Source organism: Ambystoma mexicanum, chromosome 2q, assembly GCF_040938575.1.
Source record: "Ambystoma mexicanum isolate Mex_15411 chromosome 2q, UKY_AmexF1_1, whole genome shotgun sequence".
NCBI classification, from domain to species: domain Eukaryota; kingdom Metazoa; phylum Chordata; class Amphibia; order Caudata; family Ambystomatidae; genus Ambystoma; species Ambystoma mexicanum.
In genome coordinates, this window is record NC_090924.1 from 220,790,698 (window position 1) to 220,810,555 (window position 19,858).

The window sequence follows — 19,858 nt, forward strand, 5'->3', positions numbered from 1 at the left end:
CCAAGTTCCTTTCAAAAATACAAAAAAGGTAGCAGGCGCCCCTCTCTCGAAAGAACAAGTCATGATAACCTGTTCAGTGGTTATTAACCACATTGAGAGTTCGCAGCCATTGCTTTTTGCTCACTGTACCTTCACAGATGGGAAATATATCCATTTGCATATCAGTCTTTGTCCCGCCCACAAGGGCAGTCCAGCACCGAAATGCTATGGCAATTCCTCTCTGAACAAGAGTACCATCAGCAACCCCATACACGTGTTTCAGCCTTGTTGGGCATCATCAGTGAGGTGAAGCTGAGCCTCTCTAACCACAGTGAGCAGGGAGCCCACGTCTGGTTGCCCCCAGGGGATGACAATGGATTGGCATAAGATTGGCTAATTTGTTTTTTGGGCCAAATACGATAATCTCCGTTTTTGACGGCTTTAACTGCGGCTTATTCTCCAGCATCCAGGTGTTGATTGCCTCACCACATTGTAAAATGCTGGCTGTTGCATCCACCGTACTTGTTAACCGCACATAGATTTATGTATCATCCGCGTATGAATGATATTGCAGATTACATTTTGAAAAGAGTTTCAAAAGCGGGCGGATGTACACATTAAAAAGCAGGGGGGCACAAGGAGGATCCCTGAGGCACTCCACACACCAAGGGCAGAAGGTCAGAAAGAAATGGGCCCAATTTGACCTGTTGTTTTCGGTCAGACAGGAAAGATGAAAACCATCCCAGGGCCCCTTGAGATACATGAGCAACTGTCGAGAGTCTGGAAAGGAGGGTTTTAAAATGTCAAAGGCTGCCGGCAGGTCCAACATAACTAGCATGCTAATGTCGCCCTCGTCGGCAGCCCTCAAGATATCAGCACACACTGTGACCAGACCTGATTCTGTCCCATGGCCGAGTCTGAACCCTGACTGGTATGTATCCAAAATGGCATGCTCTCCCACAAAGCTCTGGAGCTGTGTTGTCACTATCTTCTCCAGGATGTTTGCAGGCCAAAGTAGGCCAGCAATTGGACGATAATTAAATAGGATTTTGTTGTCCAAAGATGTTTTTTTTAAGAGAGAGATATGGTATGAGTTTTTTAGCTCAGATGGGACACTTCCTTGACTCAATGAGGGGTTGACTAGAGAGTGGCGGATCTCACTTAAGGATGGTATGTACCGTTTAGCAAGATAGGCCGGAATGGGATCATAAAAAAGATTTAGACGTTTACGTTTTTCCATAAATGATACAAGTGTTTGCAAACTAACAGGAGAAATAGAGAAGGTGGCAGCCAAGGGTTTTTCATTCAATTGAGTTTCCACATTAGTAATCCTTTCCTATGTGGTGACTGACAGTCGATATTCATAGACATTTGATTGATATTATCAGAGGAAAAAAACATTGAATTCATTAGCCATTTTAGGCGATGGGGGAAGGCTCTGGGTAGTACAAGAGGGAGAGACACAATTCCTGATCGTGGAGAACAGGGTTTTGGATTTATTTTCTGCCGGAGTGATTTCTTTCTGTATATAAACAGACTTTGCAGCAAGGATGTCTTGCTTATAAGTTTTCAAGGCAGACCTGGCAGTTAGCCAATCTGCAGTGTCTCCAGTTTTAAGTAGCCATAGTTTTTCTCCTTTTAGATAGATTTTTTGTGATAGTTTTAATGAATCAGTATACCAGGGGTTTTATGTTTATTCCTCCTTCCTTCTTTGGAGTATTGAATAGGGGCACTTTCATCGCTGTTATTTTGTAAGCCATCCATAATCGTACGCTAGAGTTCTGAAAAGTTGAGATCAGGCTGTACATGGTTGACATTAATCAATAGCTCCTCACTAGTGATGAGGTTCAATTTCTTCTTTTGGCGCAATAGTTGTGGTTTAGCGACTAAACTACTGCCAACAGAGTGCCATGGAAAATGTAACTAAAAAATGATCTGACCAAGGAACTGGAAAATGTTCAGAGTGGGAGAGTTGTAGCCCTCTGAATAAGACTGAATCCAGACAATGCCCCCCCCAAATGGGTTGCATATATGGATGTGATTAGTAGTGATGAGAGGGAAAAAACAAAATTGCTGTGCTACTGTGTTGATGCATACCGACCCAAAGTTCCATGAGCTCTGCATTCAGTCATATGACCTTCAAGTCTGTAATATTTTGTTACGTGTATTCAGTCGAGATTGTCAAGGCTGTTACACCAAATTTTAAGATCACCAAGAATAACAAGTGTTCTGTGACATAATGCCTCTGTGCCCAGATAATTATCCAAGTTGCTTAAAAAGCTGCTTGGAGACCCAGGTGGCCTATAACACTGGCTGTAAGCAGTGCAGGAAATGGAGTGGAGCAGGACAGAGCAGCGCTCTGGTAAAAGAATGTCTTGCCGGAGCCCTGCTCTGTCCTCCAGACCCAGCGGGCCCAACAATCTACTCTAGCCGATCCTGTGTTTCATCCAGCAGACCGCTTTCAGAAGTCTCTGCCTTCCTGACGAGACTGTTCCCTGCTTCCCAACCCATTCCGCAAATAGCGTTCAGAACACGCAGTACTGGAGCCTGCACACAGAAACTGCTGAAGTTTCAGACACGGTTTTGTAGTTGTTCAAACTGGTATATGTGTCCTGGATTTTAAAGACATCTCTTTATTAGGGTGATTATTGTGACCAATCAAAACAGAAGAGTCCATTATTCGCTTAAAAGGTTTTCTTAATGAATGACTAAGACATGTTTAATATTTAAAATTGTGGACATTATGTTGTTCCCATAATTCTCTTTGCTTTTACGCAAATCGCCAGGATTGAGTTCTATATAGAGATACTGTGTTGCACAACCTGGCCGGGGGCCACGCCCCTTGGTCCCACCCCTCCTAAGAAGTGACGGTTCCCCCAATAAATGTTTTCCATTTCCAGCACTGGCTGTAAGAACACATTACAGAGAGAACAGAAAAAGAATGGCCGGGGAAACAATGTGTGGAAGTCAATGGGGCACCACCCATTGGGCAAAAGGGGCTTAGCCCCCCTCCTAAGAAATGTTGGTTATGTTGACTTGACCTGGCTCATCTACAGGGCCGTTGGTTGGTAGTCAGTACAGGATACAGGCGATAAAGGATTCTCAGGACTGCACTGTTAACAAATGACTACTGTAAAGCATTTCATTGTTAGCAACTACGTTTGTATGCCTACATTTAGGCAATTGAAATGGTTTTGCAATGTTAACATTGCCCCTCCCCCCATTCTCTGAAGTTCGCTCCTTTCCCAACATTTGAAGGGTTAGCTCCCTGCCACCTGAAATTTGAGTCTACTTGCACCACTGTTGGAAGGTCATTTGGAAAAGTCTATGCAGGCAAGTTGGGACAGCCAGGAAATGGAACCAGGGACGTACACAGGAGGCAAGCAGCTGCAGCACTGGCAATTCTGTCTCCTTGGAATACAGCACCTCCGAGAGAAGGCCGAGGTCAAGCCTCCCTCCATTGTCTCAGTGTGTTATCAACATCTGCCACGATAGCTCAGTTGGTTCAGTGCTCCCAGACGTGGGGCCAACCTGCAGGTCGATACGTTCAGTCCCATTATTTGGCTAATGGTATAGTAACACCTTCTCCCCAGCGTTTGGCTGATCCGATTTCGACCATCAGTCACGCTATTGGGTCTTTCGCCAGATGGCGGCGAATCGTGCTGTGACTTCCAGGCGTCTTTAGCCACATTTCAGACATGAACGAGACGCAGTGACCAACCAGAGAAGGTCGTTTCTCCTGACAAACCCAACTTAAAAGTAAAACAATTACACTCGCACAGGCACAGGCCTCCATTAAACACGTGCAATGTTCTACGGTCTGATTTTGAATGTTTTCTCGTCACCGCGGCTGGACTCTGGAACTCGCTTCTCTCGACGCAGAACCCTCTTACTATGGGTTACGGAAACAAGTAAAGACCTTCCTTTTCAAATTACTCTATGCCTTGAACCCTTACCTGTCTTTGAATCTAAATAATATTTACCTACCTGTAACCATCACCTTGACGCCTATGGGCTTAGTGCGCTTCTACAAATAAAAAATACATAAATAAATAAACCTGTATTGTTTGAAGAGGCGCAGTGGGGTCGTTTTAAGGGAGCCATATAGGAATAAATTCAATGCACGCTCGATCTACCACTGTTTATAAAGGGACAGAGACTGTTGGAGTTACAGCCTGAGGGAGGTTGGGCTGATATCAAAGCTGGGAGGCCACATGAAGAAACCTGGCGCTTTTCAGGTTCAAATGTGTTAAGCACGATCCAAAACATCACAATGAGGTGGATCGGCTAGAAAAGTCTGTGTTTACACTTGTTTCAGCTGAAAGAAGCGTTTATAAACGGGTGGTGCCGATTTTTTTGTGAGTAGATATGTCAACAGAGTGTAGCAGCGGATAGGAAGGATACATTAAAAAAAAATAGACCTTGTCAATGCCAACAGTTGGGGATTTTGTTATCAGTATGGAAAAGGCATTTGCCAGGCATTACCGTTGTGGTATTAACTGGCCATCAATGGTAGCAGCTTGAAAATGCTGTCAGCAGTGCCTGTCAAATGCCTAATACTTCTACACAAAACTGTTGCCTTTGCCAATTCTTGTTTAAACAAGACTTCAGTGGACACGCCGACTGCTCATAAATCGAGTGGCTGAAGGCAGACCTGGTTGACATTTTGAATCCACCATTAGCGCGTTCACAGCACCAATTAAGTCATTCAGTCTCAGACTACTTCCAAAAAACACTGGCAGGCACTTTGTTCACAAAGTTTGAAGCTATGGCTTGAAAAGGTTAGGTCAAAGAATTCCCAGATGTTTTTGGGTGGGAGGGGCAGGAACTGGGTGGGAATGGCCAGAGACATTTGCTAGGCCATGGGTAGTCAACGGTGGGCAAATAACCCAACAGCACCTACAAGCTTTGTGTCCGTACTCATATGCCATTTCTCCCTAGCTGCACTCTAAGGCAATAGTTTCGGCTTATAGGTTTAGCGCCACCTAATAACCAAATCTAATAGGGCCTGGAGCTCCTGAAATGCAGTTAACATCTATAGTTGGAGATTATATTTTGAATGAAAACACAGAGGTAGACTGGCCTACAAGATAAATCGTAAAATTACCAGGGGGGCAAAGCACCATGCGCCTCTTTCCACTCCTCTTTCCCTCTCACATCCACGCCACTCACTTCCTTCAATCTCTCTTTCTCCCCCAAATCCATTTGAACTAAAGAATTCGTTATAAAACTTTCAGTATGTTATTCTTGACGCTTAGCAAATCTCACGTGTCACTTTTGTGGCTATGTTTATCTACTTTTTAATCTTCATAGATGGACAAATGTGCTTCAAAATTCACCAATTTGACAATTTTTTTACATTGTCTTTAGGGGATAACCACTCAAACTCTATTCAGACGGGTTGAAGTTGCTCGCTACATTTGCTGGCAAGTGTAATATGAGGCCACCTTGAAAAACATTAACTGGGTCATTTTTGATTCCAAGCCTACCCCAAAAGCAGAGAGATTTTTGTAGACGTGTTTCTGATTCACTTAACACACAAGTCAATGAAAAATAAAACATGGCATGGGTATACAAGTTGAGTGAAGCACTCAAGAGGCACAAACAAAACATTTGCTTGAAACGCAGGCAGTGACAACCTTGTACATGCATCGTACTGGGTTGGTCTTGACATGCAAATCAAATTATAGATGCTTTCAAAGTCCTTCATTTACGCTGAAAGACTGCAATGATCTCGGATCATTAATAGAGAAGGCCAGGACAGGATCTGTCATTCAGTGCTTAGGATTTCAGAGCAGAGCAGTGAAGGCCCTTTCATCTGAAAGGATCTGTTAAGCAGTCACCAACTAAAGAAGTCCTTTGGTAGTTTCCAACTCACAAGGCTGCAGCCAAAGTCAAGAAGAGCCCTACTCAAGCCAATCTTTTCTTGAATAAAAGTTTGTCGGTGGGAATCTTGGCATCCTGCCGCCTCACATTTCGCATAAAGCATTGCGCTCTAAAGGCTACCACATGGTGGTTCGTCAGAGTTTTTATAGTATTCCAACAGCCCTAAATATTTTATGAAGTGTTTGTCTTTGAGAGAGAGATGAGTACTTCAATCAAGAAACACAGTACTTAAGCGGGGCAACAATAAGCTGAATTAGCCCTTTCCAGGAGGATGCGTACAGCCGGACAGTTGTCGTCTGACGACTTCAGGAGCGCGTCCCTCAGGCTGCGTTTTCCTGGCTGGCCACAAGTTAGATTGGTGGTCATGCAAAAGCAGGTAAGATTCACAGTAGACCTCAAACTGTTGAATTACATTTTCCCGAATCTTTCTTAAGAAAGGAGTGTTTGGGATGGACTTTTAGGGAGATGGAATGTTAGGAGCATCAGTGTTTTTTTTTTAGGCATGCGTTATATGGGTTTTCTTAAGGAGGGGCAGAGACTATTCCTGTTCCCAGTGAGGAGTTGATGAGGTTAGTGATTGATGGAGCCAGGGAGTTGATACTGGTTTAGGTGGTCTAGGCAGGATATGGGAAGACCTGTTGGGAAGCGGCCCTCGTTATTTATTTGCTATCACAGCAGTGTCTGCAATGGAGTGTGGCTGGAAGGTGGAGAAAGAGACTCCAGCCTCTATGCCTGGTAGAGGCAGGGCAGCTGAGGTTCTAGCACGGTGAGAGGTAGAGTCTTGGATAGCTAGGATCTTTTTTCAGATGAATAGAGTGAAGAGATCTGTCAGGGCTGGAGTGGCAACAGGTGAAGCGACACTTTCAGGAGGGTATCTCATTCTATGGTAAATCCTGATGAGTTTCGAGGATGGGTTATTGGCTTTTGCAAAGCAGTCATCCAGGTATGTTTTGTTCTTTCTTTCAATAATGGCATGCTACTCTGTTAAATCTCTTAAGCACTACCAGTTCTGCATCAATCCAATGGTTTATTCTGACAGCGTAATGGGGAGGGTCAGGAGGACCAGGGTTCTGGCGAGTTCATTATGCAGATTAATAAGCAATGTCTCTAGGGAGTCCGTTTGCTGGGCAGAGATTCTGAAGGTAACTGAGAAGTGTTCAGGGGAGACCCTCTTCATGGGTCTGACTTGCGCAGAATCCCAAGTTAGTCAGGAGTGACTGATTACGTTGCCTCATTGGTTTGACTAGTTTTGTTAACAATAGATTGTGGCATAGCCACGAAAGAGAAGTGACCTGTGGGTCAGCAAGGTGAGGCTGAGAAGATATGATGGCATTTAAAGTGTTCCTTCCAGTGTAGGCAGTTGTGGAACTGCAGATGTCTTTGACTACGACTCTCAAGATGCCCGACCATTCATTCTATATGTGGGCTAAGGCTAATAGAAATTGTAGCTCAAAACATCACATCCGCAGAGCCGCCAAGGATTGCACACACCTCATCTAGCCAGCGAATTAAATCAAAGAGGCAATCATTCAATTGGTGATAGCTTGCAAATTGGGGATGAAGTCAGGCTATTTTTTGAAGGTACGGGAAGGGTCCCCAAGTGGTCTGCATATAGTGCCCAACACAATGCATGGATTCTGCCACAGAAGGCATTTGCTTGCAATCCCTTCAAAGAATGTGCAGTTTGTGGTAATGACCCTGATGATGGTAGTTTCAGTTTCATCTGTGCACTTCTTTGTGTATCTGTATTCTTTCCTTTTAACCTGTGCCGTGGATTTTCACTTGGGTCAACATAGGGAACAGAGCAAGTGTGTATATATGTGTGTGTATAGTGAGAGCGGTTGGTTCATGGCAGGAATAATGCTTAAGTTGTGTCTTTTGCCCATTGGTGCCAGTGCCCCATTCCTCACTACCTCTGCTTCTTATGTCTACGGTCCTAACAGAAATTTAGAGACTAGGAGGGATTATGGTGTTCAGTTTTGCCAGTTTTTAATCTTATATATTTCTATAGTGTGAACCAAGCTTGGGCGCATGGGAGCTGTGTACAGGTCATGGTGCAAGATATTGGGGGGCAAGAATTTAACATGTGCTCTAGTAAACATTAGTACAATTGATCAGAGTACAATAAACAGATGTGGGTGTGCAGAAGATAGCCGGGAACTAGGTTCACCATGGTGTTGTTAGAAGAGCCAGGTCTTTGTCCAGATTGACACTGGGATGGAGTTAAAAAAAGACAGAAGCATAGCTTAAGAAGGACGTTTTGCTAGTTTTCTCCTTGTGAGCCAGTCTAGTTTCCATTCTGGTGATAGTCTTACAGTGACTGTGTGCTGCCCAATGTGTTTAGTTTGGCTGTCAGGTAGGCCGTTGTGCCTGCAGTGGTTATTTTATAGGTGAGGCACGCGGTTTTGCACAAAATCCTAGCTGGAATGGGGAGCCATTGTAATTTGTGCATGGTAAAGTGATGTGGTCAAATTCCCTAAAACCAGTGATGGGGAGAGCCGTGGCAGGCTGGGTCACTGTAAACAGCTGAGATCCCAGCAAGGAGGGTGTTATCACTGGCATTATGCAAAATCACTAGGGCCTAAACCCACAGTCCGTTATTCCTGGGACAGGAGAAAGGGTTTGAACTTGCAGAGTAGATAGATCAGATACCAAGCCATTTGAGCCTTTTTCGTGATTTGTTTTCGGGAGGATAGATTGCTATCACCAATAAAGCCTATGCATTTATGCCTTTCATCCAGCCTTCTTTTAGTAGGCTCCAAATTGGAGGGGTGGCCGAGGAGTACGAATTCGGTCTTGGTGGGGTTATACTTTAAACAGGCACTAGTCATCCAAGCATGAATAGCTGCAAGGCATGTGCAAAGGAGAGCAATATCTTCTAGGCCCTTGACCTTAGCTACAGCTGTGCATCACCTGCAGATTAGTGTATAGCAAAGTTGGGATCATCTAGAACTGTTCCATACAGAGGTTGAAGATGACCTGGAAGAGAATGGAACCCTGAGGGACTCCCTGGGTGATTGGGGGGCATTCATATCTGATGGGGACCATTTGGGAAGCCTGATGTCTGCCTGATAGGTAGGATGTGAACCATTTCAGGACAGTGTCAAGGAAGCCCATTCTGTGTGCAGGGATGGTGAGTAGTGTGTGAGGGTCGACTAAGTCGAATGCAGCAATAAGGTCCAGGAGGACTATCAGGCAAGAGCCCTCTTTTCCGATAATCTGAATGATGGCGTAGAGCACCTGGATGGTTGCTATTTCCGTGCTGCATTTGGGGCGGAATCAGGATTGGTAATCACGAAGCAGACCACGTTGCTACAATTTTGTATGCTGGAAAACACTCCTCTCCTCCACCCAAGTTTCCTTGCTGAAGGTTAGGGATATGGCTGATTGGATCCCAGTTTACACTATTTCCAACATCTCAATTAATTTTGAACAATATGGATTCTAAGGAAACACATTCTGTTATTCTGATCCTCTCTGACTGTGAGTCAGAACTCCTGCATTACACTGCGACAAGACTTGAGGCGTGGACCCAAAACCATGGCCAGCAGTTCAAAGTTATCAATAGGAGACTAGCATGAGGATAACCAGAGGGAATGGCAACCTGGCGACAGCTAAGAAGTTCCCATCATTGCCCCTCATTGTATTAGTGTACTGTTTCAAATACACACCATTAACTCAGGACTGTATGGTAACATCCGGTGAACATCACTACTGAAAGCAAAGATCTAACCCCAACAATATGGGTACCCACACACAAACTCATTGGCTATTACGCTATGTATTCAATAGCCAGCTTCGATTTCACACTTGCAGAACAGCTCATGTACCTTGGAGATTATAGCTGCCCACTTTCTGGAATGAGCTGCTGGGGCTCCTTCTCCAACCCCACCTCCCCCCATTTACTCCGCCATGTCATTTTTCGCCTTGGCCAAGAGTGGTCTGGTTACCATGGGCGTGGGTCCAAAACCATTTTCGGCCAAGCCTCTGTTATGGAAGACCACTACGGTGCTAGCTGCGCAATGTAAATGACTATTTACTTACGTACATCATGTCAGCAAGAAGAATTACAGCCATGTCACAAAGCCAGCCCACTTGTTTACACTTTAAGAAAAACACCAACATACATCATGGCCCCACTCAAAGATAGGTGGAGAGAATACACTGTTGCCATTTAGTGCATTCTTTTTAACCATGGTCTGTTTTCTGATGGAGATATCCTATGTGTATGTGGTTTATCAACAGAATAAAGATATTAATTGGTGAAATCATAGATTCTTGGTTTATCAATTGATGGTAGCCATGTTTTATGCTTTGCGTCTATTTTAACACCTCTAGATCAGACAAGAATGAGCATTTGCTTAATATAGACTCACATTCCAGAACATTTTTGGCAATCCTTACAATTGAAATGAAGTTAATTTACATGTTTTAAAAGTCCATATTTTGATCTATGTTTAATGCTCGCAAAATCAGGCTGGATTATAGACCAGTGAGCAATACACGAAAATAAACAATTGTGCCACTCCACACAATAAACACTACACCTGGTTTGTTCTCTCTCCAACTCTTTATAATAACTACCGCTATTCTTAGAGAGAAGTTTGTGTCCAGTGGCTGAGTCGCCAACGAATTGACCACAATATGCGATCCTGGGCCAATGATGTCATCCCCCATATCAGTACTCATATTTTTTTAACTGATAGTGCTTAGCAACTGTCCACAGTATGGTATGAAACACTGTGTGACCTGTCTGTGCATGTCTAGATTATGATGTAAATGTTAGAGCTAGCTTTGATTTAAGCAAAACAATGTCACAAGAGATTATGTATGGAAGCTACTAATACTCAGATGAAAACAAAAAGTGTACATATAATTAACATATATTACCAACAAAAAGTGTAATCTCTTAGCACATATCGGCTTTTTTTAGTCTTGGAAGCTGCATTTGAGTGAGGGCCCATGATCGGTGTCAGCAGAGGGGTTAATATACTCTCATTTGCAGCTGAGCTTTGGGGTCGCCTGCTTTTGAACGAAATGTCATCTGCAGTCTTTTGCTGAGTTGGCCTTCTCCGCTTGTCCTTCATCTCGCACCAAGATCCTGAGGGTCGGAGGCTGCGGGAGAGCGCTCGCTGCTGGGCTGCTACTGCTATGAAAGTGCGCAGCCATCTGCAGCCAGAGCCCAAGTCCAGCTCACCGGTGAACTGCGGTACTCCTGCACCAGGGAACCTGCCGGGGTGGCGCTGCTGAGGACACGGACACCTTTGCGGGGTGCACTGCGGCCCGAGCGACGTGACGTCGACGAGCAACGTGCCTCGTGAAGCAAAGCGTGTGCATTTCTATAGCGAATCGAACCCCGACTAAAACGTCGTCTATGGGCGTGAGTATTTTCGTGTACCGCTCACACCATAGCAGCAGATGATCCTCCACGAAGTCTCCCAAGCCGGGGGGGGGGGGGGGAGCGAAGAGGGGTAGGCCTGATTCACATAAGTATTTTATAATGGCGCAATCCCATTCGAAAACGCTTGGTGAATCGCGTGCGCGCGGCGCGCAGTTCAAGTGCGCAGCTCGTGCCGTCTTCCCTATTACTTCCCAACACAGATAAGAGACATTTCAATTTCCAAGCAAGAAGCGGGGAGGGGGTTATGCAGTTTCAAAATGTGTGCTATGTACACCAGACTGACCATTTCTGTGGCTTTTTCATCTTTTCCCCCACATGCAAATCCATGTCTGGAAATATGGAAGTGAGTTTGAATAACCACCGTTCTGCTACTAAGCGTGTCCCCTATCTTCAACTCCATACAAATGAGCGGCGCGGTGTAGTAACCAAACTGCTGTCCTTCTACACTTGTAGGAAAATATCAATCGACTCCGGGTAGCATAAAACCAGTTCTCGCAGAGCTTTAATTTGTAAATTTACGGGTGGAAGGGGGGGTGAAGTGTGACAGCTAGCATAGTTCCCATCTCTCTGTCAACCAGGCTCTACATAACATACAGGAAGCAGCCCCACGTGTTTGATGCTCTTCTGCTCCACTCCCCCATGCTCTATAAACCGCTCTACTGCTCCCTGGTGGTGCATCTGGACTTTTCCAAACAAATCAAATAGAATCACGCCTGATGTTTGTGTTTTCAGAGTTCAGAAAAAGGTTCCCCATGCACGACATACACAAAGCACCTTAACGCTGCCGTCCAGTGTGTCCAGGGTTTCGTTGGAGGTTTTCCCATTGAAAAACGGTGTTGTAAATTGCCCGATGACTCATTCCTTTGCTCAAGATTAAAAAGGCGCCCTGATCGACCGGCTTCAAAGAGAGTGGTGCGTATTCTATTCATGGCTGCAAATAACGAGCAGTGATGCGTGCGGGGCTGGGGGGATTGCCCAACGTATGTAAATGTGTGAAGGGCCCCAATAGAAGAGAAGCCGTTGGTGTGCTGGTCCGGTGCTCAAGTATAGAGGATAGAGTGGCCACTTCACCCACCAGCCAACCATGGCAGTATGAACTGCCTCTGCGGCGAAGGCCAGGGGTACTGACTGGCCCGAGTTCCGAAAACGGCAACTCTATATCAAAACAAGTGATTTAAACGGCAACTCTATATCAAAACAAGTGATTTAAACTAGCAGGAAAATGGCCAGGATTTCCAATTTCCAGGAGGTTGGGGAAAGTTCAAGCTGGGCGTCGTTCGATGCAGCGGAACCTTCGAGCTGGGCTGTGCATGGGAGGACCACATGGGGCCTGTCACACAACTGCTCTACAGAGGCGAAAAAGTGCGACACGTGTGATGAATCACATAATTCCCCCCGCCCCTCCTCCCAAGCTTTCTTTGGGGAAGCCCCTGTAGGAAACTCCAGATTGCCACTTATGATGCGATTGCAGTTGGATCTTTTTGTTTCCTTTAGTAGGTAGCAAGCTCATTATCCTATAGATGACGGCCAGAGGCGGGGCAGTCTGCAAGGGTCATTCTACCAGTTCATTAAATCAAACCATGAACCAATTAGAGCTGGGAGAGCCAGGGAGTACATGAGTAGGGACTAGTCGGAGGGTCTGGCCTGGCTCTCAGGGTCACAAACGCAAGCCGAGCCAGGAAAATGGCTGCGTAAAACAGAAAATAGAATATTTTGCCAATCTCAAACACACACATACACACACTTGTAAAATCTAGACCTAGTGCTGGGAAACCATGTTAAAGTGCTTAAGTCAGCTATAAACCTCAGCGTCATCTAAGATCCTTTTCACATCTTCTCTACTTTCCTCTGCAAAACTGGAACAGCAGCTCGCCTCAACCTCCCAATTATAAGGAAAATCAGGCACCTCCTTCCTTTCAACACTGACAAGTATCTCTTAACCACTCTTGTCTTCTCTAAAGTGGAGTACTGTGCCAGCATCCTCTTTGGTCTCCCCAACTATGCTTTCTGTCCTCTCAACAAGATCATTAACTTCACTACCAGGACTCACTCACTTCACACCTACTTCCGCATACCGTCACCAGGCTGGATGGCTGATGATACAAAATAGATTACATTTCTTCTCTTGAAAATCTATCCACGGTAAGGCACCACTGTACCTGTACTCCTCATCCAACTCTACAAGCCTTCTCGTAATCTCTGTTCTGCCTCCTTGATTACCTTTGTGCCTCCTCACCCTCCCTGTGCTTCTGTCCTTTCACTCGTCTTGCTCCACATGCCTGGACTTCTCTTCCCCTGGACACCCGAGAAACAGTCCACACCGATTTGTTCAAAACCAAACTAATAGCTTACCTCCTCGGCTCCGAGTTACCCTCTTAACCTAACTCTCATCTGCCTGCTAGCTAACATTGTTCCCTCGCCTCTAACCTGCCTCTGTCCCTCACTTCCTCTACCTCCAATCTAGCACTTCACCCATTGTGGTTACATCCCAAGTACAGCTGGCCGTACCACCTGCACTTAAAAATGTCCAATGTTGGGTGTTCTTAATCTATGAATGTCCACTTATGTATTATCCCTGGTGATTGTTGCATTTACTCCCCGCCACAATCTGGTCAGAATTTCCCTCAAACTCACCCCATTGTAAGAAGCTCACTGCTTCCTGTCAAATCTAATTTCTTATCTATTGTACATTCTTTTGTGATTAAAACAGCATTGTTCTACCTGCATATAAATAAATAAATACATAAAGTGCTAAAATCCCAGACAGGGCTCACATCCCAGGTTCATCACTTAACAAAGGTGTGCCATCCTGGCCAAATCATTTCAACTCACAGTTGAAACACATTTTTTTTAACAAAAACCCATTGCAAGGGCATCCACAGTAAAGAAGTCAGAGACACATGCAGCATTCACTCCAGTTTCATAAGCTTTGTGTGAGTCGTGGACACCTTTTATAACAAAAAACACGTCAATGGATTGACAGGGGTGCCTGTCCCCCACCAAAGACACTTTAATGCAGGGGCCATTTCAAAATGGTTCATTGTGCACTTCCAATCCAAACAGGGCAATCTTGCATATTGCAATAATTAATTCGATACACATACATTCCTAATTAAAATTTAGCTACAAACTGTCAAAATGTTGGCTTAGAAAATATGAATATTCATGACATTTACAATATATATATATATGGAGTTCAATTAATAGCTGGTTTAAATATATTGAAATATGCAATGATTTGCTTAAACATGTTTCTAATAAAAGAGAACTTAAGACATTTTAACATGGTGCTGTACTTTACCTAGCCAATGGCTTTTTATTTTTTTATTTAATTGAGCATTTGTAAGGCGCTTTATACAACATAATTGTGTTTCAAAGCACCACAAGGATAAATGGGAAGCGAACAGTGGAAGTAATAACAGTGGCAAAAAAAAACACAACAGTAATATATATACAGTTGTAGGCCTTGTGGCATTCGGCTGTGCAAGTGCATTGAAGAGAAGTGAGGGGAAGGGGATGGAAGGTGGAGCAAAGGAGTGGACAAGTGTTTGAGGAGGGTCCGGGAGGGAAGTGCTAAGGGGAGTCAAAGAGGAGAACCTCAGGCTAAGTGCTAGTACAGGCGACTCTCAAGGATGGGATGTGGCGCCACCAGGCAGGGGCCCACAGGGCAGTGCAGTGGGGGGCAGGTGCTGGTATTGACTGGGAGGAAGGGCCTGAGATCCTGTGAGGTTCATGAGGATCAGGCCCCCGCCACATCGGCAGTGGAGTGATTAACAAGAAAGGGAAAAGGTAGAGAAAAGCAGAGTTTTGTGCAGTTTCCGGAACTTAAGGAGGTGCAGCGAGGCTGGTCCAAAGGGAGGCAAAAGCCAAGGAGAGAGACCAAGCCCCCACCCTCTGATAGGAGAAGCGTTTGACAGAGTTGGAATAAGAGGAGCCTAGGGCTTATGCAGGGGAGTATTTAGGGACGGAAAGTTGCAGTTAACGTTTTCCCAGGCCGCAGAGGGTCTTGAATTTGATTCTTGCAGCCACCAGGAGCCAGTGTAGAGATATTAGGGCTAAAGGGATACATTCCCTGGGCTTGAGGCCAAGGAGATTTTTTGCAGCCCTATTCTGGATTAGCTGGAGGGACGAAGGGAGGCGAGAGGGAGATTGAGAAATAAGCTGTTGCAGTAGTCCAGCCTCGAGAGGACCAGAGCTCTGTAGACATTGACCTTCTGGGGAAGGTGAGAAAAGGAAGAATGCCTCTGAGGAGGTGGAGCTAGAAGTGAGACTTTTTGCTACGGTCCATCATGTGAGGGGTGAAGGAGAGAACGGAGTCTAAGATGACCCCAAGGTTTTGCCCTCACAGGATGGTGGGGCTAGAGGACCCAAAGAGGGTGGCCAGAGGGTAGGAGGAAAAGATGCCCCAGGTGTCCCGATGAGGAGGATCTCTGTCTTACTGGCATTGAGACAGAGATCATTCACGGAACACCATGCCTAAATGGTGGACAGACAGTCAGGGATGAGAGAGGAGGAAGAAGGGGCGGTAGAGGGTAGTTTGAAGGAAAGCTGTGTGTCATCAGCGTAACTGGAAATCTGGAGAGAAGGAGATCAGGTGAGCAAGAGGGAGGTAAGCAAGAGGGGCGAGATAGATATTGAAGAGCCATGGTGATAGGATAGAGTCCTGGGGGATACCACAGGTAGAGGGTGGCAGTGGAGGAGAAAGGGCCCAATTGCAGCTGGGAAGGGCAGTTAGTGAGGAAAGAGGTCAGCCAGACCAGTGCCCGATCAGTGATGCCGAGGGTGTCACAGAGTTGTTTTATGAGGATGGAACCGTGTCAAAGGCAGAGGAGAGTTCGAGGAGAATGAAGACGGCAGAAGGGTTGGAGTCGAGATTTGCGAGCATGGTTTCACAGGTGTCCAGGAGAGCAGTTTCTGTGTCTTTGGATGTCCGGAATCCAGATTTATGGTCACAAAGGCAACCAACAAGATCAGTGTGGTGGGTCAGTTGGGGGAGAACCAACTGAGTTTACCCGGGAAGGGAGTAGTAGAGATAGGGCGATAGCTGGTGCAGAAGGGGTCAGCAGACAGCTTTTTAAAGAAAGGGTGCACAAAGGAGTACTTGAGGGATAGAGGGAAAGAGCCAGTGGCGAATGAGTGGTTACAGAAGTCAGCCAGAGCCAGGGTGAGAGGGGAGATGTCCTTAATGGTTCTGGGAGAGCAGCGGAGCACCTGTTTGGAAGCCTTCACAGAGCGGACCATTTCCCCCATTATTCCCTAGTTTGTTGAGAGCAGTTCACTGTGTCACCACCATGAGAGGACAGTCAGATATCCTGCCTGCTGGCCTACCACACAAAACAACGCCCTGCTGCCTGCTTTGTTGTGTTAATTCTGGAAAGAAAAGCAAAATCCACAAGGTGCTAAAACGGTTTTAGGGAGGCCCGGCCATGACTCTTTTTAGGCATAAGACGAGCGCTGAGGCTGAGCGATGCATTAAAAAAAAGTGCAGCTTTCTCCTGACAGTGGTGAGTGGGGTGGGTGTGTGGGAACGGGCTTCTGGAAGAATGACTCTCTCTGCTGGGGGCGGGGCAGGCCATAACAGAGCTACCGCCTGCCCCAGAATAAACACCATAAAGATTTACTTGTCAATTCTTTTTTTTGGGCGAACAGGCAGGTCTCAATCGGGCGGTTACATAATGCACTGAGAGGGGTAGTGTGTGCGTTTGCCTTTCACCACCTATTAAATAATGTGCGTGTTTACAAAATCCAATGAGATGAATTAATAATGTATTCGGTGCATGTCCCTGCCACTAATGAGCACGCTATAACCCCCCTGCTTGCCGAAGCCAGGGTCCCACAGATACACTGCTCTCTGCTGCCCACGACTTCCACAGTCTAACAGGGTTCACACACAAAACCATTATGTTGTGAACAGGGCTAAAGTCGAGGGTAAACGCGGGAGAACGGAGCCCCCACCCCCACTTTTTTCAGAGGGTGGACTCAGCCCCCCCCCCAGCCACCCAGCTAAAATGAGAAACATTGAAAGTGTTCCTTGAATTTATGAATTAAAGCCGACCTTGTCAGGTTTGCAGGCCGGACACTTCACCCCTGCACTAGATTATAAATAACAAACAACTACATTCCAGGGAAAACATTTGTAGTGGTTCTTGGGGTTTAAAACATGCGCACCTTCAACGTTTTCTAAAACACTATTAGAAGAAAATATCCTCTCTTGGTTTTGTGTGTGTGTTGATTTTTTGAAAGGCAAATGCCATTAGTCCTGTGCAATTTGTGTGGTTATGCAACGCCAATTTATTGAAATGTGGCAGCGTCGCATCCCATTGTGTTTGTTGATGAGACCCCACACTTTTATGTTTAGGACTTGACCCCTGGTTGTGAACCCTCTGCTCCCGTGCACACTAGACGTGGACAAGTTTTGCTGCCCTCCCACTAAACACGGTGATATAATCAATACAGTCCCGGAAGGTCAGTCCCCCCTTAACCTCCCGCATCCACAAAGCGAAGAAGCAGAAAGTTGGTTGTTGGCTCAACAGCACCCGAACCATCACAGGTCTGGCACTTCCATGATGTTTTATGGGATGTGTGAAATTCTGTCAGATGCCGACATGCCTGTCTACCGTGTTTCTGCAGAGCGATCTATACACGGTGTCCAATGGATGCGTGTCTGGGGAACAATGGGCGCCGTTCACATCAAACATTCGTCAATGTCTTTGTTTATGGATGTGCAGTTGTATATAACATGATAGTATGTGGCGTGTATACAAGTGACAGTCATGTGAGTTCGAGTTTTCACAGTACACACTTCTAAAGGGCTGCATGCGTTGGCAGACTCATATAGCATGCAGAACACGCAAAGCAATGTGGCCAAGAAAGGGACTTCACTCAACCCGACGCCCATACACAACGTTCTATTGAAGTATTCTGTATTTGGTCTGCCCTGCTGATTACACGCGAGTAACACCAGACGACAATGGATTCGCCAGCATCGCAGTCACAATAGCACATGTTTTCACATAGTCACACATTGGTCACTGGGTGTTTTTGCATGTGGTATTATGCTCTATGCCATTATGTCCACTGTCGCTCGTCACAATGCCTCGAGGTAGAACGTGCCTTTTGCTGCTCTGCTTCTATCGACCAATGTCTATTGGTACGGCATGTAATACTGCCCAGGCGTACCCAGGGCTCGGTGTCTAGGTGCATGCTGCACAACACGGCTCACACCCAGTACCTTATTTCAGGCTGCATACATTGAGGGGTATGCATGCAGCCTAGCCGTGGTCCTCGAGGCATGCATGCAGTGTTTGTGTTAGATTAAGGACCAGTGTTGCATTGCATGCCTTCAATAGTCATGTCATGAGTGCGCTATAATATTGGATACGGTCTTGTGCAGCGTACGATGGTGTAAGCAGCACAAAGCTCTTGTGCGTCCTGTGTAATTGTGGGCATGGCATTTTATGCATAGGCGCCCAGACCTAGCAACGTGCATTATGCCCTCTGCATTATCGGACAGTCTTCAGGTGCATGCACACCCTTATGGCCACTGTCCTATTATGCATGTTATGTGACGATAGGGGGCCTTTGTATGCACCTACGGCCAACAGCATGTCACTGCATACGTGTAGCATCGCTCATACGCATCTATTGCTAACGGTGTGTGCCTGCTTGATGGATTGTAGAGAGCCAGAGAGGGCATTGCTGGGGGTTAGTGGGATCCTGCTGGGGGTCATCACGCGCGAGCCACAGCGCCAGACGTACATATAAGGAATAGCGGTAAGTGTGAGGGTGGGGGTGAGGGGGGGGTCAGGGGGTGCAGATCGTGTGCACATGCACACCAGGGCATCTTAACATACCCTCAATTTGGTTTTGGCATTAGAGACATGGACCCACACTGACATGGTTGGCACTTACAGTCCGGTGTAGGGAGCCTGCAGGGCAGCTTGCTATGTCCAGGCAGGGGCCACGGTCACATTTCTGCAGGAGGGGGCTTCGTGTCCTCTGCAGAGAGCTGACCAGTCGACGGTGTCCAGCCGAGCACCCCCTTGGCCCTGAACGAGCTTTGTGCTTTCCGGCGGTGCCGACTCTTCCTTGCTTTGTCCTTCGCAATATCTAGGCGTTAGGCGCAGTCTCCCACCTCTCTTTCCCCTTCACGTCCAACCAGGTTCCCGTCGCTTGGAATAGCTGTGCCTGAGAGTCTTTGGGATTCAAGCTCCGCTCTGCGGTGCTGCCATAGGCCACGCCTCTTCGGGCTCTTCTCCCCGCCCTCTCCTTCCCTAGCCACTCCTATCAATGACGACGTAACCGCCAGCACCGCCTACCCCAATGAGGCCGAAGCTCTGTCCCTAAAAAGCTAGCGGGACCTGCTTCATCCATGCGTTAGAGGCGGTCGCCATTTTAGCGAAGGGGCAATTGTGAATGACACCAAATTACGTTATGAAAATAAACAATATATGTCCACGTGAGACAAGATTGGAGGTAATATTATTTTGATGTATTAGTTGCATAAAATATTTAGGATGTATCCATTAGAACTCTACTGATAGTTATTACATGATTTACAAAGCAGTGTTTTTAGGTGTAGCCCCGTTCTCT

At 46.1% G+C, this 19,858-nt stretch overlaps 1 protein-coding gene across 2 annotated transcripts in view; it reads right to left on the reverse strand.

Annotated features, from left to right (window-relative positions):
- Positions 1–19,520, reverse strand: part of GPRC5B (G protein-coupled receptor class C group 5 member B) — a 307,339-nt gene extending 287,819 nt beyond the window's left edge. Inside the window, exon 1 of one of the 2 annotated variants that reach the window (XM_069647166.1) lies at positions 19,178–19,518. The gene's annotated coding sequence lies outside the window, so the exon portion shown is untranslated. Of the gene's footprint in view, positions 1–19,177 lie in introns of both variants that reach the window. The other variant, XM_069647167.1, reaches the window with a different exon arrangement.
- Between the last annotated feature and the right edge of the window lie 338 nt (positions 19,521–19,858).